This window comes from Chiloscyllium punctatum, chromosome 24 (genome assembly GCF_047496795.1).
Source record: "Chiloscyllium punctatum isolate Juve2018m chromosome 24, sChiPun1.3, whole genome shotgun sequence".
NCBI classification, from domain to species: Eukaryota; Metazoa; Chordata; class Chondrichthyes; order Orectolobiformes; family Hemiscylliidae; genus Chiloscyllium; species Chiloscyllium punctatum.
In genome coordinates this window covers 64,299,620-64,325,873 of record NC_092762.1, presented here as the reverse complement: position 1 = coordinate 64,325,873, position 26,254 = coordinate 64,299,620, and the positions used below count along the sequence as shown (strand labels likewise).

The 26,254-nt window shown below is 40.8% G+C and overlaps 1 protein-coding gene across 6 annotated transcripts in view; it reads right to left on the bottom strand.

Annotated features, from left to right (window-relative positions):
• The window catches only part of LOC140494638 (leucine-rich repeat and immunoglobulin-like domain-containing nogo receptor-interacting protein 2), a 174,688-nt gene that overhangs the window by 28,506 nt on the left and 119,928 nt on the right, over positions 1–26,254 (bottom strand). The window contains exon 1 of one of the 6 annotated variants that reach the window (XM_072594042.1): positions 5,114–5,168. The exons of the other annotated variants lie outside the window; for them this stretch is intronic. The gene's annotated coding sequence lies outside the window, so the exon portion shown is untranslated. Of the gene's footprint in view, positions 1–5,113; positions 5,169–26,254 lie in introns of those variants that run through there. 6 annotated transcript variants of the gene reach the window in all.

The window sequence follows — 26,254 nt, the reverse complement described above, 5'->3', positions numbered from 1 at the left end:
GTCCACGACACCAGTCTCTGTCAATGTGGTCTGAGGTTGGTATCTGGGTCAGTTTAGTTTCAGTTGTCTGGGGGAATGTGCAGCAGTTTAAAAGATCAATGACTTTGTCCACTCCATTAATGTAAGTACAACCATCTTCTCCCTGAAACCTCACTTTCACTCTCTCTCTGCTGCTGCAATCACCTCCCACCAAAGCTCATAATCTACCACTCTCATTATGACATACAACATCTTCCCTCATTTGCTGCTACTTCCATCAAATCCCAGCACTGTTAATCCAGCATGACCTGTCACTCCTTACTCAACTCACTCAGGACACATTACCCAACTTTTCCCTACATGCACCAGCACTAACATCTATGCCAACCACTTTCATGACTCTTAATATCATCCCTTCTCTCAATTCATGAAGAAAACAGCCCACTGGAGGGTAGAAAGAGCTAACTATGGGTATCTCGGGTGAATAGCATTTAGCTCCAAGACTGTAGATTGTTACTGGAAGCTGACCTTGACAATGGACTGGGTCCCACTGACTGCACTGTGTTTCCTTTATCTGGACTGATGACTGCCAACAACTGTGACAAGCTCCCCCAGCTTGTGTCTGTGCTAAATGACAGGGAAAGACAGAAGTACTTTGAGCCTGGTAGCTTGGGCCAAGGGAAGGACGTGCAAAATGGCAAGGGAAGGCAGCAATGATTTGAGCATCCAGGTTAGTTCAAGGTGAGTGGGTAGTAAGTGTTCAAGCTAACAGCCTGGAGAGCCTGGCTAAAACTGTGAGCTGGACACCTGTCCCTATGGGTAAACTGTCCTTGCAGCAGCATTGCAATGGAAGTTGCTGGTGCAGACGTTGCTGCTTGACAGCAGCATGGTTTAAATGGATTTGAGATGTGTCATGACAATGCGGAGAGGCTGGCAACTGTCCAATGCCAATGTTTGTGGATGTGGGGGGTGTGCAATCGCTGCACATAGAATGTACCCTGAGATGTTCATGTTGGATATCCAAGCTGGACAAACATTGACAGCCCAGAGTTTCCCTGAATGTTTCACTGTCCTGGACATGTTAGACAGAGGGTAATTTGCACCTGCAGATTCTGTAGGTGGAATGTAGGGTCACTGCCCATCTGCCCCTGAATGTTAGTGATTGATTGAGGTTCAGGAGAACAAACAGCAAACTAGAGTTGCCAGGTTTCTGCTCTGAAATTCATGTCTGAATGTCACCATCTAGTTTCTAGGCAATTAGTGGGAGAACAGGTAATGTAATGAGGTTATTAATACATGCAAATATGTCTCTCACTGCTCACCAGCCAGAATCTCATCTTAACACTTGGCTTGGAAAATTGTGCACTAGATGGCAAAAATCTCCTTACTGTGGATTTTAAATACGTCTCCCAACTTTCTCACCAATACTCAGTTACCGAGGAATTAGAGTAGATTTTTAATCCTCTAACGTTTTCTGGGTAACTATGAAGCTTCCGTCAGTTGGAAGCCTCCAAATTCTTTTATTTTCATGAACTTTCTCAGAGGCTTTCAGATGAAGGGGAAATTGCCTACTGGGAAATTCAATTTTCTGTGCAATTCCCACAAATGTATCTGCATCAGGAATTCCTCATGGTCCCAATGTACAACTCCAGTCTACATTGTCCCAGTAACACTCTGAGCATTGGAATATCTGGACCATTATCTTCAACTCAGAGAAAAGTGAGGACTGCAGATGCTGGAGACCAGAGTTGAAAAATGTGGTGTTGGAAAAACACGGCAGGCCAGGCAGCATCCGAGGAGCAGGAGAATCGACGTTTCGGGCATAAGCCCTTCTTCAGGAATGAGGCTGGTGTGCCAAGCGGGCTGAGATAAAGGGTAGGGGGGAGGGAATTTGGGGGAGGGGCGCTGGGAATGCGATAGGTGGAAGGAGGTGAGGGTGAGGGTGATAGGCCGGAGAGGGGGTGGGGGCGGAGAAATTGGGAAGAAGATTGCAGGTCAAGAGGCCGGTGCTGAATCCGGGGGTTGGGACTGAGATAAGGTGAGGGGAGGGGAAATGAGGAAGCTGGAGAAATCTACATTCATCTCGTGTGGTTGGAGGGTTCCTAGGAGGAAGATGAGGCGCTCTTCCTCCAGGCGTCGTGTGGTCAGGTTCTGGCGACGGAGGAGGCCAAGGACCTGCATGTCCTTGGCAGAGTGGGAGGGGGAGTTAAAGTGTTCAGCCAAGGGGCGGTTGGGTTGGTTGGTGCGGGTGTCCCAGAGGTGTTCCCTGAAACGTACCGCAAGTAGGCCGCCTGTCTCTCCAAACCATACATTGGGAGACAGGTCACCTACTTGCGGAATGTTTCAGGAACACCTCTGGGACACCGCATCAACCAACCCAACTGCCCTGTGGCTGAACACTTTAACTCCCCCTCCCACTCTGCCAAGGACATGCAGGTCTTTGGCCTCCTCCATCGCCAGACCCTGACCACACGACGCCTAGAGGAAGAGTGCCTCATCTTCCTCCTAGGAACCCTCCAACCACACAGGATGAATGTAGATTTCTCCAGCTTCCTCATTTCCCCTCCCCCCACCTTATCTCAGTCCCAACCCCTGGATTCAGCACCGCCCTCTTGACCTGCAATCTTCTTCCCGACCTCTCCGCCCCCACCCCCTCTCTGGCCTATCACCCTCACCCTCACCTCCTTCCACCTATCACATTCCCAGTGCCCCTCCCCCAAATTCCCTCCCCCCTACCTTTTATCTCAGCTCGCTTGGCACACCAGCCTCATTCCTGAAGAAGGGCGTATGCCCGAAACGTCGATTCTCCTGCTCCTCGGATGCTACCTGGCCTGTTGTGTTTTTCCAGCACCACATTTTTCAAAACATTATCTTCTGTTCATAAAGATAATCCTTTCTTTGTTTCAACTGAGGTCACAATGCAAACCGAAGCAATGCAAACCGAAGCTGTTGATACATGCACAAACATATGGTTTAGTTAAGTCAGAAGGCAATTCATACCTTATATAACGCCACACAAGGCCCAACAGAGTGTACACAATTCCAGCTTAATTTTCTTTTCAGGTACAGAGCACAGACCTTTTTATTCTTGTTGCATGATTACAGTTGAAGTCCTTGACTTGAATATATACTACAGTTATCGAATTAAATTGATTTGCTTGTTTGAAATTGAGATTGGTCATCCTCTGTAAGGATTTTATTTCACATCTTAAAACAAACTGATGTGTATTTATAAATGATTTCTGCTTTACTATTCCCTATTTTTGTTTAAGAAGAGCTCTATGCCAAACAAAGGAAGTTGCTAGGAAAACCATAGAAGGTGGCAACTAATATTCGCATTGAACAAAAAGAAATATTCCTCAGTAGTTGATTATTGATACTGGGATTTTCAGTTGGTATCTGAAATAGAACTCCTGAGGCTGTCACATCAGCATAGCTCCAAGTTACCTCAAACCCAACACATTATAATTGATGGCAAACAAGGTTAACCTATATAAAGCAAGTTCACAATCTGATTTTCAGTCTATTGGAATGACTAAGTAGATACCACAAACCTCCAATAATATTAATCAGAAACTTTAGTCAGTATTAAATCACACAGCTTAGTACAGGACCAAAATTTAAATTCTAATGTGCCTGCCATCGATACATCATTTGACCATCAAACAATACAGTCAATATAATCTAAAACAGCCCACTGAACTCTGATGAACCACACACTAACATTGTCTAGCTATCACTGCTTTCAAAGTTCCAAAGCTGTGATGGATATGTGATAATGCCAGAGTTATTTAGGGACCTCATTGTTAAAGCTGCAGATGTATTTTACCGGGATGAAGGTGTTCATGCCTGTAAACAATAATCAAAGTGTCTATACTGATGGTCGGTAGGCTGTGTGTATCCAAAATCCTAGGAATGGGTTCAGAATGTTATATTTTGTAAATGGTTATACTTTAAACTGTCTGTTTAATTTTAACATATTATTAAATTTGGAGTGTAGAAGATAGCAAAATAGCATATCTACCTCGTTTCAAGGTAGGGGATCAAGGAATATGGGGAGAAGGCATGAGAATGGGGTTGAGAAACATATAAAGTCACAGAGATATGCAGTATGGAAATTTATCCTTCAGTCCAACTCGTCCATGGCATCCAGATATTCTAAATAGATCTAGTCCCATTTGCCAGCATTTGGCCCATATCCCTTTAAACCCTTCCCATTTATATATCCATCCAGATGCCTTTTAAATGTTGTAATTCCAGCCTCCACCACTTCCTCTGGCAGCTCATTCCACATATGCACCACCCTATCAGCCAGGATTGAATGGTGGAGCAGAGGAGATAGGATGAATGGCCTAATTCTGCTATCTTCTGGTCTTACAAGGATGATATGATTTGGGTTGTGATGGAGTTGGGCTTTAAGATGCAGATAATAATGGGAAGCCATTGTAGGATCAGCTTACAGGGTGCTTTCCTAAAATGTCACTCATCCTCAGGGACTAACTCAGTCTATGGGAATCTGATAGAGAAAGCTGAGAGATAAAAGCAACAAGTCTCTCCACACAAAAACTGCAGATGGGAGCTCATGGTCAGATTGAAGAGACTGCAATCACGAGAACTAAAAATTGGAAGATACACATGGCTTTAGCTAGAGGGAAGAATCTGTAATGCATTCTTTACTGTAAAAGTCAGTTTGAGGAAATGGAGTTCGCAGGCCAAGAATGGAAGAAAGGGGTTGGCAGTTAGGAATCACTTTGGAGTGGTTCTGAGTGAAGAGAATGTTTGCTTCTTGCACAGAGTAAAATGTAACTATGGGGCACCTTTCAGTGGTTTAGTGTACACGTTACCTCCTGAAATAGTGTTTGCTTAATCATGCTTTTTGTTTGTCAAGCAAAGACCATAAAGATTGAAAACTCGCAAATGTCATGCAATTCCTTTAAGTTGGCTTGGAAACAAAAAAATGTATTTTAAAAAGTTCCTGGTTTCTTTGTGGATTGTAATAAAATGCACACAGAATGGACAATTTTATGACTACCAACCAAGTGGAAACTGGATGCTCTTAAAATGGCAAGTTAACAATGCAACTTGAGCTGGACCTGTTAATGTTTTGCCCATTAACCCAAGGAATTAAACTTACCCTAGTAAGTAGGTTCAAATGACAAACATCAAGAAAAACATTGGGTCATGATAAAATCAGGATGGAATCAAAAGAAGGTCCTTCATAACAAGCATCACAAATCCAGACTTTCATATTTCTTACATCTGAAAAAAAGACAATGCCATTGAAGCTGTTTAGGATTCTAAAGTTCTAGATCCAGTTGTGATACATGATATTTTAGATGTCATTGTAATTAGTATTTTTTTACACAATTATTCTGAAACATGTTTATGTGCTTGGTTACTATCTGTACCTTGGCCCATTCATTTTTCCTGAGTATCAGTCATTTAAATATTTCTTGTAACATTGAACTGCAGTTATTAGTAATCTGAAACCTAGAGGTTCAATATAAATGAATTTGAGTAACATGGTGGATCTGATATTGACATGGAAAGGATCGTTATGACATTGGTGCTGGAGAGCTTCCTACTTAGATACACTGACTAAAGCTATTTTCAAATCTAAAAGTTCCTGAAGAACTGTGGAGATGCATGAACATTGTAAAAGTAATAAGTTACACACAAGGGTAGCACACTAGTAAATTCAGCGGACTGATTATCCAGAGGCTTGGATCACGGCTCCAGTGTCAGATTTTAAACTTTCTTCAACGCCATTGAGGGAATTTAAATAGAGTTAATTAATAAATCTGGAATAAAACATTAGTCTCTTTCATGGTGATCTGGAAATAAATGAATTGTTATTAAAGCATATCTGGTTCATGAATGCCTTTCAGGTAAAGAAATCTTGTTCCCTTTTCTGGTCTGAAAAGAAGCTATGATGATCTCAGCCTCCTCCCGATCTCCCCTGTATCACAGACACCAGCCTTCAGCCAATTTGATTTCATATCCATTTGACATCAAAAAATAGCTAAAGGTACTCAATATGCTTAGGTTGTGGGCCTAATAACATTCCAGCAATAGTAGTGAAGATGTGTGCTCCAGAACTAACTGTGCTCCTAGCCAAACTGTTCCAGTACAATTACGACACTGGCTGTATCAAGGAATGTGCAAAATATTCCAAGCAAAACAGTCCTGTCCTTAGTGTTATCAAGCGGCATACAAATATTCAAGATGAAAAATGTTATCAAACATTCATGCACGCAAATGCCAGGCAATGACCACTTCCAACAAGAGGAAACACAACAAATTCCCCTGAATCTCACATAATTTGCATCATAGGGTATATAATTGAGCAGAGGCTAAAATGGACCAGCTACATTGTATAACATGACTACATGAGCATGCCAGATGTTGGGAATTCTCCAGTAAGGAACTAACCTCCAGACTGCTCTACACTTGTCTGACATTTACAGAGTACAAGCCAGGAATGTGACGGATTACTCACCACTTGAGCTGGAGATCACTCAAGACAAAACAGCCAAATTGGTTAGCACTCCATATACAACTTTTAATATTCTCTCCTGCATGACATACAGTATCATCCAAAAGATGCATTGCAGCAACTCAACAAAAGTCTTTACACAACACCTTCCAAACACTGGACCTCTACCGCCTAGAAGGATAAGAGCAGCAAATACCTGAGAACACTACCACCTGCAGTTCCCCACCAAGGCTCACAACATGCTGGCTTGGAAATATTTCACTGTCACTTGGAAGGAACTTCCATCTTAACGGCACTGTGGATGCACTTACTCCACGTGACCCGCAATAGTTCAAGAAACATCAAGAGCCAAAAGGCCTGTACTGTCATGAAAAGTTCTAAGGAAACTCACCTCCTTCTCAAGGACAATTAGTGATGTGCAATGAATGCTGGTGCAGCCAGTGATGTCCACATTCTACAAACAAAGTCAAAACACATAAAAGAATACTAAAAGCAAATTTAGTTTAGCAGTGTTGTACACTGCCTTTCAAACCTTTTTAAGTGCATAAATCACCACAAGCGTGGAGACCAATGTGGAAAACTGAGGCAAAATTATCACTGTTCAACTGCTGCAGCAGTTAAGTTATCACTACAATGATTCCCATGATTTTTTAGTTCATATTTTTGTGCTGTACATAAAAAAAGGAAACAGTGGGTGGAACCTTTTAGGAGTTTGAGTGTTGTGGGCGGTGCTGAGACATGTGGCAGAATTTGACAAGTGCAACAAGGCCCATCTTGACTTGGGTGCAATACGAGACATCCTGGTCAGAAGTCACATGGTGAGATTCTCAATAGGCTCCAACAAGATGTCAGTTCATGGTCATTATTGCCTGTTAAATGCCTCACTAACAGGCTCACTTCATTGATATTCAGCCTCCCACTAAATGATTATGATGTCGGCAAGGAAACTAAGAACCGAACATCTGGCAAGTTTGGCTCATTGTTTATTCTGAATAACTTCCGTTTCAGGGCATGCTCCATAACAGATATTGACACCCGATGTGTGACAGCCTCTAACACTCAAGACACATCTCTAATTCACTTCTAGGACAATGCTGCACTTCAGTGCTACTCCATGGACTACTCTCATTGTAATGCTGCAGCAAGAACCCTGCGTGGCCAGGGTCATACACACAGTCAATGGACTTGATGCGACTGCAGTTCCAGGCTTTATTTTGCTGCTATAGTGCTCAATTGCTCACAGCCTACTTTGATTTTCCCAGTATTCCAGCCTTGTTTTGTACTGACCTTTTGCACTTTACCCCTCAGCTGAAGGTATGAGTCTCATCTTACTGCTGTCTTTCCATGCTTTTAAGTGCAGACATAAAGTCAGGAAACTTGTCATGGTTGTTAGCAGGCCTCAGCCATATATATCAAAGAGTGATCAGCTTTATTCAGGGGCTCCCAGCACAGTAAGTCAACGGCAACCTCCAATATCAGTTGAGGGTGGTCAGATAAGGGAGGAGTTAAATGACAGGTCACACAACATTCATCTTGACTCTTTCTGTCCTTTGTGGGCTGAGTTTCTCTTGAAGTAAGAGAGAGAGAGAGATAGGTATTATGGGATATGTAAGTGGGTAGCACAACTATTATGATTGGTGCAGGTGCCCCAAGTGAGTGAGTGGGCAACGCAGAGGGTATTTCAAGATTAGTAGCATCAGGATTTGGTGTGCATGAGAGCAAGTGGGGTAGACAGTGCAGGCAATAGCGAGAGTGGTAGAGCATGAGTCTTTGTGGAAGACAGGTAGCAGGTAGCAGAAATAGATTGAGTATAAGGTAATGGAGAGAAAATGGTGGGACATACACTGGCTGAGCATAGTTCTTTCTCCATGCCAGGCATTCCTCCGGATGGCTAAGACTGTACTGATCAGGTGGCGTGGTTGGTGCTGTCACAGAGGAATAGGAAATCCTATAAAGTCAATCAGGCCAGAATCAGACATCATAAGACTGTCATAAGGATGGGACTGGTGGTTAATGAGGCAAATTTGGTAAGATATGGCAAGAGAACTTGCTTGACTTCACACTGCAAATTTCTTCAGAAAACTTGATGCAACTCACACTAAGGTATATAAACAAGATTCAGCCCAATGTTATTTTGTGGCAGCATAATGTATCTGACATCAGGTATGTGATAGGCCGATTCTTTATAGCCTAGGATGAATGATCAAATTCATTTTAAATTAGATGATATACAAAAGTCAAGAGCTTAGGAAACCACTATTCAACACTGCAGTGGTGCATGAAAGATCCAGAAACTATTAGGTCATTAGACTATAAGAAATAGGAACAGGAGTAGGCCATTCAGCCCATTGAGCCTGCTGCATCATTCAGCAGGATCATGGCTGATTAGACACTTCTCCCAACCACTGTCCAGCCCTTTCCCCATAAACCATCATTTTGTTACTGAACAGGAATCTAATAACAGTCTTAAATATACAGAAGGTACCTACTCCAATGGCTCTCTGTGGCAAAGAGTGCCAAAAAACCCCAACCCTCTGAGCGAAGAAATAACTCCTCATCTCAGTCCTAAATTGGTGCCCTTTATTCTAAGACTATGTCCTCTGGTTCTAGACTCCCCCATGAGAGGGAGCATCCTCCCAGCATTTATCTTGTCAAGTCCCTGAAGAATCCAAAGTGTTTCAATGAGTCACCCCACATTCTTCTAAACTCCAGTGAATCACCGCATTGAAAACTGCCCACATGACTTTGGTTGTCTCAATTTCTCTGCTCCTCTCACACACTCTAACTTATCCCCTTTTGAAATTGTTATACTAAGCTCTCTCAGGTCCAACCCCAACTTTGTTATCCAACCGGCTGACAAAGGTAGTGCTGTTGTAATCTGGCGTACTGATCTTTACCTTGCAGAAGCTCAATGCCAACTCTCTGACACTTCTTCTTACCCACCATCCCATCCACTCCCTCCCACCCCCAACCCCAACTCCCCAGTCCATGACCCTGTATCCAAACATCAAGCCATTGTTGCCAGAACTGTCAACGACTTCATTACCTCTGGAGATCTTTCCCCCACTGCTCCATCCTTCTAGTCTTCCCACACTGGACAACCCACTTCTACCTCCTTCCCAAAATCCACAAACCAGACTGCCTCAGTGGGCCCATTGTATCAGCCTGTTTCTGGCCCACTGAGCTCATTTCCTCCTACCTTGACTCTATCTTTTCTCCACTTGTCCAGACCTTGTCCACCTTCATCCACGATTCCTCTGATACCCTCCACTGTATTGACAATTTCCAGTTCCCTGGCCCTAACTGCCTTCTGTTTACCATGGATGTCCAATCCCTCTATACCTCCATTCCCTACCAGGACAGTCTGAGAGCTCTCAGCTTCTTCCTCAACCAGAGGCCTGAACACTCCCCATCCACCACCATTCTCCTCCACCTGGCTGAACTTGTTCTCTCCCTGAACAATTTCTCCTTAACTTCATCTCACTTCTTCCAAGTTGATGGAGTAGCTATGGGCACCCTCATGGGTCCCAGTTATGCCTGCATCAGTGCTGCTTCACTTCCCTGATCTTGAAAAATTTGTTCATTTTGTCTTCAATTTCTACCCCTCTATAACTTTCACATTGTCCATTTCTGAAACTTCCCTTCCTTTCCTTGACCTCTCTGTCTCCATTTCAAGGAATAAACTGAGCACCACCATCCACTACAAAGCCACTGACTCCCATAGTTACCTTCACTACAGCTCATCACACTCTACATCCTGTAAGGACTCCATCCCATTCGCCTTCGCCTGTGTCCTATATGTTCAGATGATGCAAACTTCCAAAACATTGCCACTGACATGACTTCCTTCTTCCATAGCTGTGGTTTTCCATCCACAGTGGTTAACAGGGCCCTCAACTACATCCAACTATCACCCATTGCTCACAACAGCATGATTGAGTCCTCTTTGTTCTCACTTTTCACCCGCCAGCCTTCACATTCAAAGGATCATTCTCTGCCATTTTGACAACTCCAGCAGAATGCTACCACCAAATACATCTTCCCCTCACTCCCCAGTCTGCATTGAGTAGGGATTGTTCCTTTTGGGACACCCTAGTCCATTCATTGACCACCAACACCAACAACCCTTACTCCCCTTCCGACAGCACATTCCCATGAAACCGCAGAAAGTGCAACACCTGCCCCTTCATCTCCTCCCTGCTCACCATCCAAGGGCCTACACAGTCTTTCCAAGTGAAGCAACATTTCTCCTGTACTTCCTCCAAGCAGTGTGTACAATATTTGGTGCACCCAATGTGATCTACTCTACATTGGAGAAACCAAATGGATACGGGGTAACAGCTTTGCACAACACCTCCAGTCTGTGTGCAAGCATGACCCTGACCTTCCAGTAGCTGGTCATCTTAACACAGCGTCCTGCTCGCATGCCCACATGTTTATCCTCACCATGATGCAATGCTCCAGTGGATTACTGCAAAAACTGGAGAAATAACACCTCATGTTTACAATCTTTTGGAAAAAATATTATGTTCAACACCTACAAATTGTGCATCAGCTCCCATTATTCTCTCCCATTCTTTTAGCTTTACTTGTTATATTCTCTGTCACCATGTCCTCTCTCCCCTCCCATCATCCCAGTGGGATTGTCTGTTCTTTCAAGTTCTGCCATTCTCACATTCTGATTGCTTAATGTTAACTATCAACATCCTTTGCCCCCCAATACATTACACGTCACCCCTCCCCAACTATAGCATAAATGCTACCCCTCTCCACACTTCACCAGCTCTGATGAAGTCACCTAGACTCAAAACGTTAGCTTGCTCTCTCACCATGGATGCTGTCTGACCTGCTGTGATCTCTAGCATTTGTTGTTTTGAGTCTAAAAGTATTCAGTACCCCAGATGTGATCTCACCATCACCTTTCCAGTTGTAGTAAGACCACCCAACTCTTCAACATTAGCCTTCCTATACCTGTGTGCTTTGTGTTTCGTGCACAATTACCTCCAAGTCCCTTTTGCGTTGCAGCTTTCTGCAGCCTTTCTCCATTTGAATAATATTCTGTTCTTTTGTTCTCTTTTCCAAAATGAAGATTTTCCCATAACACCCTCCATTTGCCAATATTATGACCACTTACTTAACCCATCAATGTATCTCTTAGCTGTTTGTGACGGCCTCACAACCTGCCTTTCCACCTATTTTATTGTTGTCCGCAAATTTTCCATTCACATCATTCCTCTAATAAAGATATGTTGTAAACTGTTACAATCCTAACACTGAACCCTGTAGAGCACCACTGCTCATGGACTGTCAACCTGATAAAAAACTCTTATTCTCACTCACTCACCCACGAGGCTATTCCCTATCCATAACAATATACTACCTCCAACACCATGGGCTCTTAATTTATAACGGAACCTTATTTGAGGTGCCTTTCCAAACGCCTTCAAGAAGTCCAAATACAACCCAGCCTCTGGTTGCTCTCCATCCACTCTAGTCGAGACTTCCTTGAAAATCCCTCATAAATTGGTCAGACTCAATTTTCCTTTCATGAAGTCATGTTGACTCTGCTTGATTAAATTATGATTTTCCAAATGTGCTGATTTACTTCCTTAATCATTGTTTCTAGTACTTTTACAACAATAGTTAGGCTAATTGATCTATAGTTAACTGCTTTTTGCCTCCCTCTATCCCTTTTTAAACAGGGGTGCCATTTTAGCAGCTTTTCAATCTTCTGGTACTTCTCCAGAATGTAACCATTTTTAGCAAATTATGACCAAATCTTGCACTATCTCTGGAGCTACCTATTTTAGGATGCTAGGATGGAAACCATCGGGATAAGGGGACTTATCTGCCTTTAGCCCCATTAGTTTGTCTAATACCATTTTTTAAATGATGGTGATAGGATTTATTTGGCATTACCAATTGGCACATTGCAGCTGCCTAGCGAGAACCTTGTCACATCTTTTGTGAATAGCATAAAAGGTGCAGCAAGATCATTCTGATGTTGAGATGAGCATTGCTGCACTTTTCACCTGATTCTACCCATGTCACTCACACCCCTATGAGACTCCACCCTTTGTTAGCTCTGACCTCGCCATTCTCAGAGATCCACCTGAAATGTCTGTGACGACTCTTGAACACAAAATGTGTAAATGACTTAGATCATAACTTTCACATTCTGGGTTAAAGGACATGTATTATATTTGGTATGACTCCAAATTTAGTTGGAGCCATCAGATCCCTTGATTGGGTGAGTGTGATTGATATGTGTCTTCAGGCATCAGGTAATGGCAAACTATTTGATTTTGGGCAGGATCATCACACAGCCTTTTTGCTTCCATGCCAAATTTGCCCAAATTTCTTCCCTAATGAAGTATAGTCATAATTTTTGTTACCAAGGGCAATTGTGCCTATAATGTGCTGCTCCTTTTTCAAAGCAATATTGGCATTGTGAACAAGTGAGAGCTGGTTAGGGTGGACTGGAGAAGGAGTTTAGCAGTGAAGATGGTTAAGAAACAGTGGCAGACATTTAAGAAAATAGTTCATGGCTCACATGAAAGATATATCTGAATGAGGAAAAAGGATTCTAAAAAGGGGATGAGGCAATTGTGATTAACCAGGGAAAGTACAGATAGCATCAAATTGAAAGAAAATAACACACAATATAGCAAAGACTAGTAGTAAACCAGAGGATTGGGAAAGTGTTTAAAAAAACAACAAAAGACCACTTAAAAATGATTTAAAAAGTAGGAAATAAACTTTGAGGGTGAAATTGCCAATAATGTTAAGTTTGACAGCAAGAACTTCTTTAAATAGTGAAAAAGGAACAAAGTAGCTTGGGTAAACATGGGCTCCTTTGAGAATGAGACTTGGGAAATAATAATGGAGAGAGGAGTTGAACAAATATATTGCATCAGTCTTCACAGTTGAAGACACTAATAACATTCCAAACTTACCAAATATTCAAGAGGCAAATGGAGGACAAGTAATAAAAACAGTAACTATCATTAGAAAAAAAAAGTGCTCAGGAAACTAATGGGGCTAAAGACCGATAAGTCCCCTGGACCCAAGGAGAGCTGTTGTAGGATATTAGTGGAAGTAACTCCAGGGATAGTCAATGCAGTGGTAGCAATATTCCAGGAATCTTTAGGTTGTTCCCCCTTGTGGAAAAGTCTAGAACCAGAATAAGGGGTTACATATTTAGGAGAGCTATGAGGAGGTATTTCTTCTTTGTGAGGAATTGTCTGTGGCAAAGAGCTGTTGAAGTTTGTTCGCTAAGTATATTGAAGGCTGAAGATTTTTTAATCAATAAGGGAATCAAAGGTTACAGGGAAAAGGCAGGAAAGGAGAGCTGAGAATTATCAGATCAGCCATGATCTCATTGAATGGTGGAACAGACTTGATGGGCTGAATGGCCTACTTCTTCACATGCTTTCATTTTTGTTAAGTTTCGACATTAATGACTAAAGTTAATCAAGACCCTTTCTCAGACCTGAATGAAAAAAAAGATGAAAAGTAAGGGCCAAGCAAGAAGTTAAGAGAGTTGGCAGTCTGTTTACATAATAGAAAAAGAGGTACAGATGGAATTGGGACAATCAATATTTAGGAGAGTCCAGTATGAGCGAAAAGTACATGGTGTGCTGGAGAATGGTTTGATAAATGACATTGGAACAGCTTTTCAAAATGGTACAGTTGGACATAAAAGTAATTTGGCATAATCGGTTGGACATGAAGTGATGGAAGACTGAATGAGGATATGCCAGACAGAGAAATACTTTGGCATAGGATAGAGAGCGTGCAGTGCAATCATCATTAATCAGGAGCAAACTGAATATCACATAGATTTAGTTAATTAAGATATATTTGAAAATGAATACCAAAGCTCAGTTGTTTGTCAACACAATAACAGGTACTGCACTTCAAAATTAATTAATTAAATGTGAAGCACTTTGGGAAATCCAAAGGTTATGAAAAGCCATTAGACAAATACAAGTCTTTTCCTTCTTATTATGTACCATATAGGAGATTCTTGATTCGAATTTAACTGTGCTCTTGTTACCAAACGCTAATAACATATTTGAAAGGAAGTTTTACAATATTTATGTACTCTTTGTATAACACAAAAATCTCAAATTGTTTCACTTGCGACTAACGTAACTTTGATGTCTGACAGTATCTGTTAGAAGCTAATTAAAAGCACCTGTATTTACAGTGAACCATGACCAATTGGCAAATAAATGAGTTTAGGACAATAGAATTAGTGATTACTTAAATTTCATTTTATAAATTATTCTGTAAGACTGCATGAATAGATTCATCTGTTCACATCACATGGTCTGTAATGTTTACACAGCCTGGTAATGGACAATATATAATTGTGCCAAATAACATTAGAACAAAGGATGTATTCATAACAGGGGAAATTAAATATGCAATTTTTCTGAAAAACTGTAGCTAGCCACAATCCTTGGTACAGACAGGTATATTTCCAGCTATGTTTTACAACTTGTTTTTGCTACAACTGGAACTTTGTCCTGTGTTGCTCCCTCTTTCAATTATCAATTTAGCAGAAGCTAGTAATTATAAAGCTACATTTCATGGCAGAAAGCTTTAGGATATCCAAAGGATTTAGCAGCTGGTTTGTTTTGTGGCTTGAACCAATTTAATGTTGGAAATAAAAACAAATACATTTGATGTCGAGGACTGCTTCACAGATTCCCCCGGATGGTGGTGAGAGTCTGGAACTCACTATAATTCAAGGTGGTTGAGCCAGAAACTCTCAAAACATTTAAGCAGCATTTGAATGTGTTGCCATAGCCTCCAGGGCTGCGGGCCAAGAGCTGGAAATTTGCATTAGTCATATTCTTGTTAACTGGCACAGATACAATGGTCCAAGTAGCCTCCTCCTGTGCTGTATATGTCTCAGAGTCTGTGAGATGAAGAGTTACTAGAACGTCATGGTCACTGGAGGAGGAATGTAAACATTTTGGACATATCATTGGCAAAGGAAGATTATACAATACACTCTCAGACCTCTTCGATTTCTTTTAATGTTATTACAGTTATTACAGGGACATACAAAGTCAATTGGATGGCCAGTCCTTTCCTTTGTAAGGCCTTGCTTAAATCTAGCTTGGACTAATGAGCTTAAATGATTCCTATTTCTTGCACTACAGAAATGAAATGAATTCAACAGGTAGTAACCCAGTGTTCTTGCTCCTGACTACAAACATAGTAATTGACATCAAGTTGCCATCTTACTCACAACCCTTAGAAATTATTTGGTGAGAAGAAAGGAAACAGTACCCACGTTCAAAAAGAAAACTTCTGATGTTGAGTTGATAGTGATATATCCCCAGCCTATGGGTTTAGTTTCCATCTAATTTCGGAGTTAGTTTATCTGGAAGAGTTTGATTCTGATACAAAGTATAACATGTGTAGATTGAACATAAATTCAAAGTTCCTGCATTTCTAGAGATGTCGGGGAGTCATTCTCAAGTCCAGATTCCAACAGTTAGTACAGACCAGTTGAACTATCTGGAGGTGGCCTCCTGTCAGCAGTCCAGGGTGCTGGATCTCCCTGAGTGGCCTGCCCGAACAAACACCAGATATGTTGATGAGGGAAATGGCTTTAGAAATGGCTACAAATGGTAGTAAAAGCCATTTCTTAAAAAAAAAATGTTGGAGGGCACTTCCATTTTGTAGTAGGTTCTTATTCAGTTCTTTGTCACTGATGAACACAGCCTGTCACCTCTGAATGACCTCCTAGGTTTGAGAGCTTGCCACTACACTTTATTGGATTGTGTGCCAGCCTTCTTGTCATTAATTGTTTGTTCTGGGAAAATCCTATGGAGTCAGTGTTTCTTACATAGTATGGATTTATGAACCCACATTTTATCCTGATGGCGGTGTTCAGGAGCTATGTGGATAACCTTATCCATTCGTACCAGGTTATTCTGTCTGGAAGGAAATTGGTGAGCTAATGTGTTTTTAGAGAAGATAAGCAGCAGTTTTTATGGTTATGTTCTATTGTCAGCCCACAAATAACCAGATTTAGCAAATTCAAATTCACAATTGAAATCCATGTCCGTGAGGCTAAGTTGGGAACGCAGAATGAGGCTAATGCAATGTGGAGTCAGTGTCAAGAACTAGATAGCAACTGGGATCCTCATTGTGGCAATCATCAAGGTACTGACTGGCTTTCATTTCTGGGCCAGGGTTGGAGCACAGAAAAATCAACTGCTGGATTGTAAGCTTTCCAATTTGTCACCTTTAAGCAACATAAAGTTAGTCGATTTGTATCGAGCACATATCACAAAAATACTCATGTTTAGATTATGATGTAATGGTTTAATATTTGCAAACAAAGTGCAACAGCAGAGGGTGTTTGCAAAAAGTGCATTTTGGAACAGAGTTGGGGAAGTTTGATCTGTTCTGTCAGAGTTTGATTCCACCACTATTATATCCAAAGTAGAAATGTGTTCAAAGGTAGTTATTTAGCTTGTGTGGATGAAGATCAATAAAATAAAAATAAAAGTTTCACTGCACTTCGTGAGTTTCATACCTCTTGACAATATTGAGCTTATTTATATTGGTTTCTGTTTGAAAAAAAAATGATCTTTAGAAAATGATGTATTGCTTTAATGCTTTTCAACACGTTTCCTGAATTTTTCACTGTGATGCCAGACAGTGGAATACTGATTAATTGCTATCGTATATGTGGTACACATCATCGGAAAATGTACAATTTTCATTCTATAGGTACTCAATCCTTGATGGTTCTAAATGATTGCATTGGTCCCTGCAATTATTTTCGACCTAGGTCGATCATATCATTTGACAGCTTCAGCATTAATACAAGGTTCTGAGATTAAATTTTGTTGGACCAGAAAATAAACTCCACCAGTATACAGTATCCTGAAGAAGGGCTCATGCCGGAAACGTCGATTCTCCTGCTTCTTGGATGCTGCCTGACCTGCTGCGCTTTTCCAGCAACACATTTTCAGCTCTGATCTCCAGCATCTGCAGTCCTCACTTTCTCCTAGAAGGCCTTATCAACTGTGTCCTATCCACTCATAATTTTGTGTGCCTTTATCAGATTTCATCCTAATCTCCTCTTTTCCAAGAATGTTATATTTTCCAAAATCCACTTCAATGTCTCTCACAATCCTTTGTCTTTTACTGATTTTCCCATAAGTATAGACACATGTCTGATATTGCATCAATAAGTAATATAGGCTTGAATTTCTGCATGATATCCACCAAGGTATGAGCAAAATCTGGACATAATTCAGTGGAAGAGCACAGAATAATTATAGAACTGTGAGTGTAACATATCCACTTTAAGCTGGAATACCAACAATCTTTTGCACTGGTTCAAAGTTCCCTCCATGTAGAGCAGCTATCACCTTAAAATTGGTCCTAAACTAAAGTCAAAAAGGCAAATTTCCAGATATGCACTTGAGACGTTCATCACAGTGCGATGAGAAACTGGGTAGAGAACCACCCATGGCCACATGAATCCACCCATATTTAGCTGACCTGGAGTGACCAACGTCAATTTAAACCAAATTAAAAATTAAAATCATGTAATTAAATCAGCAAATTGCTCAGTCTTGTGCTACTCCAGATTACTCCATTCAAAAATGTTGACAAATGGTATTTTAAATCATCTGTTTTATGCTGGAAAGTGACTGTTTCAGGCATGAAATGACTGCACTGGCGTGCAAGTTCATCTCAGAAAAACTGGTCCAGAGCCCAGCTCCTTCAAGGTACATTTTGACAATGTAGAATAGTGCCATCAAATTCTATGTCCACAATTCATAAACTTCTCTATGCTCTCTGACGTTCTTTAAAGCTACAGAATTTTTACTGCTAATGTTCCAGACACTACCATCATCATATATGGATACGTCCTATCCCACTGACAGGATAGACCCAGCAGTGGTGGCGGCACAGTGGTATATAGTCGGGAGGGACCTGCCCTGGAAGTCCTCAACATTGACTCTGGACCCCATGAAGTCACATGGTTTCAGGTTAAACATGGGCAAGGAAACCTCCTGCTGGTTACCACATACCATCCTCCCTCGGTTGATGAACCAGTATGCCTCAATATTGAACAACACTTGGAGGAAGCACTGAGGGGAGCAATGGTGTAAAATGTACTCTGGGTGGGGGACTTCAATGCCCACCACTATGAGTGGCTTAGCAGCAGTTTTGCTGATTGAACTGGTTGGATCCTAAAGGACATATTTGTCAGACTGGGTGTGTGGCAGATGGTGAGGGAACTAACCAGAGGGAAAAACATGTCCTCATCCTCACCAATCTGCTGGCTGCAGACGCATCTGTCCAAGGCAATATCAGTAGAAGTGACCACCACACAGTCTTTATGGAGACAAAGTCCCGCCTTCATATTGAAAATACCCTCCGTGGTGTTATGTGGCATTATCATGGTGCTAAGTGGGACAGACTTCAACAGATCTAGCAACTCAATACAGGATATCTATGAGGTACTGTGGACCATCAATAATAGCAGAATTGTATTCCAGTACAATCTGTAACTTCATGGCCTGGCACGTCCCCACTCAACCATTACCATCAAGCCAGGGGATCAACTCTTATTCAATAGAGAGTACAGGAGGGCATACCAAGAGCAGCAGCAGGTGTACTTAAAAATGACGTGTCAAAACCTGGTGAAGCCACCAAACAGGACTATTTGCATGCCAAACAGCATAAACAGCAAGTGATAGAGCTAATCAATCCCCCAACCAACAGATCAGATCTAAGTTCTGCAAGGTAAAAACAATGACTGCAGATGCTGGAAACCAAATTCTGGATTAGTGGTGCTGGAAGAGCACAGCAGTTCAGGCAGCATCCAGGATGCTGCCTGAACTGCTGTGCTCTTCCAGCACCACTAATCCAGAATCTAAGTTCTGCAGTCCTGCCACATCCAGTCGTGAATGGTGATGGACAATTAAACAACTCACTGGAGGAGGAGGGTCCACAAATATCCCCATCTTCAATGATAGAAGAGCCCAGTACATCGGTGCAAGAGATAAGGCTGAAGCATTCGCAGCAATCTTCAGCCAGAAGTGCCAAGTGGATGATCCATCTCAGCCTCCTCCAGTGGTCCCCTGCATCACAGATACCAGCCTTCAGTAAATTTGATTCACTCCACATAATATCAAGAAATGGTTGGAGACATTAGATCTGCAAAGGCTATAGAGCCTGACTACATTCTGGCAATAATACTGAAGACTTGTGCTCCAGAATTTGGCAATCCCTGAGTCAAGCTCTTCCAGTACTGTTACAACTTTGCTATCTAACTGACAATGTTCAAAATTGCCCAGGTATATCCTGTACACACAAAGCAGGACAAATCCAACCTGGCCAATTACTGCCCCATCAGTCTATTCTCGATTATCAGGAAAGTAATGCAAGGTGTCATCAATAGTGCTGTCAAGCAGCACCTGCTTAGCAATAACCTGCTCCATAGTGCTCAGTTTTGGTTCCACCAGAAGCACTCAACCCCTGACCTCAATTACAATCATGGCTCAAACATGGACAAAAGGAAATTTCAAAGGTGAGCTGAGAGTGGCAGCCCTTGTCATCAAGGCCACATGCAACCAAGGAGCATGAGCAAAAACGGTATCAATTTGTATCAGGGGCAAACTCTCAGCTGGTTGGAGTCATACCTGACACATAGGAAGATGTCATGGTTGTTGGAGGTTAGTCATCTCAGCTCCAGGACATCTCTGCAGGAGTTCCTCAGGGTAATATCCTAAGCGCACTATCTTCAGCTCCTTCATCATTGTCCTTCTTCCCATCACAAGGTCAGACAATGGGGATGTTTGCCAATGATGGCACAATGTTCAGCAGATACTGAAGCAGTCCATGTTCAAATGCAACAAAATCTGGACAATATTTAGGCTTGGGCTGACAAGGGGCAAATGATATTTGCAGTACACAAATGCCAGGCTATGACAATCTCCAATAAGAGACAATCTAACCACCAACCCTTTGCATTCAATAAATTTTCTAGTATCAAAATCCTTGGAGTTACAATTGACCAGAAACTCAACTGCACTTTTTTGTGCTAGTAGCTACAACAGCAGGTCAGAGGCTAAGAATACTGTGGCAAGTAACCCACTGCCCAAAGCTTATCCATCAACACAAGTCAGGAATATTATGGAATATTCGGCACTTTTCTGGATGAATATAGCTCCAATAACACTAAAGAAGCTTGACACCATCCAGGACAAAGCAGCCTACTTGATTGGCACCACATCCACAGACAGTGACTTCCTCCACCACTGATGGTCAGAAGCAGCGGCGTATATGATTCACAAGATGCACTGCAGAAATTCACCAAAGATCCTTTGACAGCACTTTCAAAATGCATGACCACTTCCATATAGAAAGTCAAAGTGATACATGGGAACACTCCCCCTCTCAAGTTCCCCTCCAATCCTGACTTGGAAATGTATCACCATTCCTTCACTGTTGCTGTGTCATAATCCTGGAATTGCCTCCCTAATGGTGTTGTGGGTCAAACCACAGCAGGTGGACTGCAGCAGTTCAAGATGGCAGCTCACCTCCACCTTCGTTAGAGCAAATAGGGATGAGTCACAAAGGCTGGCCCAGCCAGCGACACCCACATCTGATGAATGGATAAAAAAGGGTACTAGAATAACAGCAAGAAAATTAAATAAATGTCAATCAAACAGTGAATAATCTTAATATTTCATGTATCACTGAACTGCATAAAAAATTTAAACCCTCCAACCCAAAAATATTGCAAAAATATTTGACTTGTTTTCTTATTGATGCTAGAAGCCATATTGATTCTATTTCCATCCAGATTCCTAGGTCTCTTCCTCCTGCATTTATTTGTTTCTGGCTCCTCTCTCTCTGGCAGTGTTAAAACTCTAGATAGCAAACATCTTAGCAATTACCTCCCTACATGGATTACTGGTCACTTAACTGAAATCATGTGATTTCTTGAAAACTTCAATGCAAACTCAATGTTCAAAATTATTTTTTGACATTTCGAAGAAAGTCAAATAATCACAGAACTGAAAATCTAAAGGCTTTTTTCCTCCAATTTAAAAGGCAGATTTTCAACTGACAATATTACATTCTAAACTTTCAAGTGCAGGTTCATAGTTCCTTGAAAGTGGAGTTGTAAGTAGACAGAGTAGTGAAGAAAGCATTTGGCATGCTTGCCCTTATTGATCAGTGCATTGATTATAGGAGTTGGGAGGTCATGTTGCTGCTGTATAGAACATTGATTAGGGCCCTTTTTGAATACTGCATTCAATTCTGGTCTCCCTGCTATCGGAAAGATGTTGCTAAACTTGAAGGTTCAGAAAAGATTTACAAGTATGTTGCCAGGGTTAGAGGGTTTGAGCTATAGTGCTGGGGCTATTTCCCCTGGAGTGTCAGAGGCTGAGGGGTGACCTTATAAAATCATGAGGCGCATGGATAGGGTGAATAGTCAAGATCTTTTTTCCAGGCTAGGGGAGTCCAAAACTAGAGGGCAAAGGTTTAGGCTGAGACGGAAAGACTTAAAAGGGACCTGAGGGGCAACTTTTTCACACAGAGGATAGTGCTTGTATGAATTGCCAGAGAATGTTTTGGAGGCTGGCACAATTACAACATTTCAAAGGCGTCTGGATGGATTTATGAATGGGAAGTGTTTAGAGGGATAGGGGCCAAATGGGACAAGATTAATTTAGCATATCCGGTCAGCATGGATGAGTTGGATTGAAGGGTCTTTTTCCATGCTGTACATCTCTATGACTCTATAACGTTATAACAGTGTGTGCGATTTGGTATGTCCACTACCAGATAGTAAAGGGCCCAGGTGCTGGTGGATATTACACTTACTCCTTAGAACACTGAACACTGGGTTCAGAATGTTTAGTTCAGTAAATACTTGCCTAGATGGTTCTCGTGGACCATCAATTATTGCAGCATGCTTGGAAAACAAATCAATACCTGAGAACATAGTAGCTTCAAATGAACACTCCAATTAAAAACATGCAAATACTGATTTGTGTGATATCATTTTTGTCCTATTGTGTTCATGATTGATATTTATGTCTAGAAATTATTGTTGTTAATATTAGCAGGCAAATGTTTTATTGTCCATACAATAAACTTCTACTGCAAATTAATGTTCTCACTAAAATCGGAGACAATGTATGCCTTATTAATCATCCATCTGCTGCTAACAGCATTAATGTTTCCAGATATTAGTTCTATTTCACTAATTCTAGTCTATGGCTATTATGTTTCATATCCAGACGACTGATCTGCTTTCTTCCATGAGTTTTACCACTTTCAATTTAATGGATATCAGAAGAAGTCAATGGAGTTCATATTACCATTGGACATCTATGAGTGAGGAAGATTAAAATAAAATTGATATGGTTTCTTGCATCACTTAGATAGTAAGTTAAATGGTTTTGCATTATTTTGGGTTGGTCGGTTAAAATATTAATGCTGTTCAGTGATATTGAAATACAAAGATTATTAATCCCTTGATTGGCATTTATTTACTTTTCTTGCTGTTATTCTGGTTAATTTTCACCAGCAAAATGGGTGTAACTTTAGGACATGAGAGAGCATTGACAATTCTGGGATTGGGGACACGGAGTTTCATGGCACTGACCTGCACTGTCAAAAAGAACCTTGAAGATCCACCAACTCCTGGAATCTTTACTACCTATTAATGGACATGTCAAGTTTCACCAAAGTTATATTGTAATGAGGAGCATTATCGTTTTTTGAAAACTTGCATTCTAAATTGGAGGAAAATGGACTTTAGAATTTCAGCTGGAATACCTTTTTTTTGAAAGGTCAGAAAATTATTTTGCACACTTAGCTTACAATGAAGTTTGCAATAAATTACATGATTGTAGATAAATGACCAATAATCCATGTGGGAACATAATTGCTAAGGTGTTCGCTGACTTGAGCTTTATGACAGAGAGGGAGGAACGAAAAACATGTTTATGCAGGATTAAAAGGCATAGGAGCTTGGATATGTAGGCATCAAACCTCTGGCTCTCCTCTCAGTAATAATTGTAACCAACAAACACCTGATGATGGAGCAGCACTCCAAAAGCTAGAGATTCCAAGTAAACCTGTTAATGTGATTTTTAACTTTGTACACCTCTCTTCCATGAGTCTAGAATCACAATGCAAAAGCTCAGACTAAGTGTTGCCCAGTTAGAACAGAGGTAAGAAGGAACTTCTTCTCTTAGTGAGGAGTGAATCTGTGGAATGCTTTACCACACAGGTCTGTCAAGACTGGGTCGTTAAGTATATTCAAGACAGAGACTGAGACAGACATTTTAACTCAATAAGAAAATTGAAGATTATGGGAAAAGGCAGGAAATTGATGTTGAGGATTATGAGAACAGTGGAGCAGACTCAATGGGCTGATTGGTCTACTTCTGTGCTTATGTCTTAAATTTCCAAACATCTGCTGTTGTTGAGATGTCATGGATCACACCGAAGGTTACTCCCTATCTACACACTGATTATGTGTCAGTTTTCCCCGCACATGGACAAAGATAAAAATGTGTAATATGTTGTGCAACATGTTAACCCAGTGCCCAAACTAGTCGTAATCTTGTGAGTGTAGAAACATTTTCATTAGGAAACGTGCTTGGTGCAACTTTTCAATCTAAATGCGAATGTATTTAAAAAGTAATTTCTGCCAATCCTTTATATTTCCCTTCCCCTTATCCCTCTACCCCAATTTGTACTCACTTTCCAATTCTAAAATCCATCTTAAAATCCATAATTTTGATCACCTCTCCTAACTCTCCCCCCATGAATTAGCATCTCACCCATTTTATTTTTCCCTCCAAATTGCAGTTTGGGATGTGTATTTCTATCAAAGATACCATAGAGTTGCTGTAATTATAGATTTGGTAAGAGTTTACCCATTGTCTATATGACATTGCCAGTTTTTGGTAAACTGTGAGTATAATTACCTTGGCAACCGTGCAAAGCACAGCAAATTTACCATTCAGATACAGGGAACAGCAATGAAATTAAGTGTCAATTTCCTCCAGGCTACTCGAGATGTTGTTTTTATTAGAGGACGCCTTTTACTCCAAGAAGAATCACTCTTCTCTATAACGCGTTTTGCAGAAGTAAGTCCAAAGCGTTACTTTTGAATAGTGCTGTGCTGCCTACAAATTAAGTTTGCCATATTATTTATTTGGAATCAATTCCATATGAATGAATACCCCTTGTACTTTGAGAGTGGAGATTGACGGTTATTCCACTCCATGCTCTGCACATTCTCAGTTATACAGTGTGGAACATGAATGCAATTATAGCATCTTTATTTAAATGAACTGACAATATAATTATGCAAAATCAGCAATCTCCACTGCAGGTTCAAGCAGCAGTGGTACCAGTGCATTTGCAATGGGATTTTATGTATAATAAGACTTTATGCAATCTTCTTGTAAAGAATATTAGAACATTGTGTTTAACTCACTTTAATAATCTTGTGTTAACAGAACGTAGGAAAAAATCTTTGAAATTTAAAAATACTTCAACCTTACTCAATTTTGATCAGATAATTAGAATTGTATTCCAGTTTCTCACCTGACTTTATATTTCACACTTGCTTAATAAAAGGTTATCTGTACATTGCACAAACCAAAGGCAGAGTTATCATCTAACAGGAATGAATTACACAGAAGAGGTCTGGTGTATGTTTCTGCCCCACTAGCTAGTATACAGACACAAGTCAGCAGTTAAGGTAAGTTAATGTCAACTAAAAGTGGTTCTGAGATGGTGACTGGAATTTCATAGTTATCCTGTCAAAACTGAGGCTTATATTTTATCTAGTAATGGGGTACCTAGTGCAGTTATGGAGTGGACATTCCAGAGTATTGTAAACATATCATTCCTGTTACCTGTTTTTTCAGCACAGGATCTTGCTTTCTGCAAAATGGCCACTCAGTTTGCCTCCAGGACAACAGTGACAACATTGCAAAGTAATTAGTTGGCTGAAACCACAATTGGGACATTAAGTTAATCTGATAAGGCACTTACAAAAATGAAAGTTTTTCATTTGATATAAAGTTACTTTTTGAATAGTTAGTTTAGCAAAACAGAGGGTTTAATTAAGCTGAGCCAGAATAAGTATGTAAATATTTAATTAACCAATTACATTGCCAGAATGTTGCCAGCTTTGTCATGTTACTTCTAGATCCAGTGACGTTAACTCAGCAGAGAAATAATCTGCCCTAAAATGTATAGAGATTGCTGAATTTTGACTTCAAAATGGCCCAGAGAAATAGCTATGATGATTAATATATTTTTAGAAATGATTAGATTAAAATAAGACAGCAAGAGAGACTACTGAGCACCCAGAGAAGGGTGTTAATAAGAAGTCTACACTGCAACATTGTAAATGAAAGTGAAGGCATGTTAGTTTATAGCAGCTGAAGCAATACAGAACCAAAACTCTCTTCTAAAGATCTTCAATACTACCTTCTGCTGTTGGATAGTAGACATCCCCAGTTTTCTTTCAATGTCAAAAAATGAAGGAACATTTGCTAGCGTAGTTGCAAAGATATCAACAACAAGATAAATATGATGAAAGCAGAATGAGTTTGAGGAAGATTCAAAAGTTGAACATTAGCTGACAATTGTCAAGGCAGACAAGATTCCAAAACTGGCCTAAATGCCTCCAGGCTATAGATGGTCAAAGTGTGCAGAAATAGTAATCTTGAAAACTAGGCA